This window comes from Trichechus manatus, unplaced genomic scaffold (assembly GCF_000243295.1).
Source record: "Trichechus manatus latirostris isolate Lorelei unplaced genomic scaffold, TriManLat1.0 scaffold00004, whole genome shotgun sequence".
In the NCBI taxonomy this organism is placed as follows: domain Eukaryota; kingdom Metazoa; phylum Chordata; class Mammalia; order Sirenia; family Trichechidae; genus Trichechus; species Trichechus manatus.
Genome location: NW_004443940.1, coordinates 15545293 through 15547047, shown reverse-complemented (window position 1 = coordinate 15547047; position 1755 = coordinate 15545293).

The following is a 1755-nucleotide window of genomic DNA, read 5'->3' as shown; positions in this document are numbered from 1 at the left end:
AAATATTAAAAATTTAAATAGGACCATACTGTCATATGGCCAACTATACTGTCATCAACAGAAATTGTTCACAAGAACTAGTGGCCTATAGAAATTATCCATACCTACAGGAAGTGTAGCATTTCAGGCATGGTGCCTGCCAAAACTGTCATGAGAATTCTATAGTTCTCTTGATTTTATAGCTCAGGAGAATCGTCTGTAATTCCAATTTCTGTTACAAATTATTCCTGTCTTTTATATGGCTGTGGGTAGGTGTATGTGTGTTGATTATATGAATCCACATAAAGAGGTCACTTTTTTTTTCATTTAACTAGTATTAAACAGAAGAATAGAGAATTACATAAAATGTATAGCTAATCTAAAATGTCTTCATTGCACTTTATTATTTTAGTAACTTCTGGGTGTTCTGGTTTTAAATAATTGGGGAAAACTTTACTGCCTAATCCAGTAAGCAATGGCATACTTCAAGCTGCTAGTAAACCTTGGGTCCTGGTAATAAAATTAAGGTTTCTGGTTAGAGGCACACTGTATAGAGCAATGGTATTCAGACTTTTTAGCCTTGGGGCCTTTTTACAGTCTTAAAAGTTGACCCCAAAAAGCTTTTGCTTATATGTTATATCTATTGACATTTACCATATTAGAAATTATATATTTATTTAAAAATAAAAATCATTAAATGTTCACGTTTCTATGAAATTAATTTTCTAAAACAAAACATTTAATGAGAAAAGTAGCATTGTTTACATTTTTTGGCAAATCTGTTTATATCTGACTGGAAGACAGCTAGAATCATATGTTTCTGCATGTAATTTGTTGCAGTGTGTTATTATAGTTGAAGTGTATGAAGAAAGTCAGTCTTACATAGATACCAGTCTTACATAGATACATAGTTGGGAAAAGGATAAGTATTATAATAGTCTTTTCAGATAATTTGGATGTTCTTGGATGTCACCAAAACTTGAGAAGTGGCAATTTCTTAAAAGTTAGTTGTAACTTCTGTTACTAGCTGAGATGGAATAGCAAGGACTGGATTTACCATTCCTACTGAAACAACCAAATTCAAAACAAAACAAAAAACCTGATAACCTACATAAAAATGGGTTTCAAGATCACTTCTACAAATGAATTGAACCCTACAATTGCTCTAGCTTTCTGGGCTGTGATGCAAGGAAGGGGAACTGAGGCAGAAACTAGGAGACTCCCTTAGTTGAGGAGATGGAGCTGAGAGTCAGGGGGAGACCAGAGTTCACAGGACAGAGGACCAGTGAGAGAGTACACAGAGTTCCAGAGATCTGTAGAGAATCCCTTGAGCATTTAGCTCAGAAATGATCAGTGCATGTTTGTGAAGAAAGCCATCTGAAAGGATTAGAAGGAACAGTGTCTGGTGCTCACAGGAGTCTACTAACAACGCCTGTTCCCACAGGCCACAGGGCACTGGGTAGTTCTTGCTTCAGTAAACCAAACCAGAACCAAACCTATTGCCATTGAGTTGATTCCAACTCATGGTGACCCCATGTGTTACAGAGTAGAACTGCTCCATAGGGTTTTCTTGGCTGTAATCTTTATGGAAGTGCATCACTAGGCTTTTCTTCCATGGAGCTGCTTGGTAGGTCCTGTCAACCTTTGGCAGCTGACCACAAACTGCTTGTGCCACCAGAACTGCCTCATAGTGGGAAATAATTAGCCCTATATTGAGCACTACCATGGCCCAGTACCAACAAATCATAAAAGCAAGATTCAAAAGAATCAAGTGTG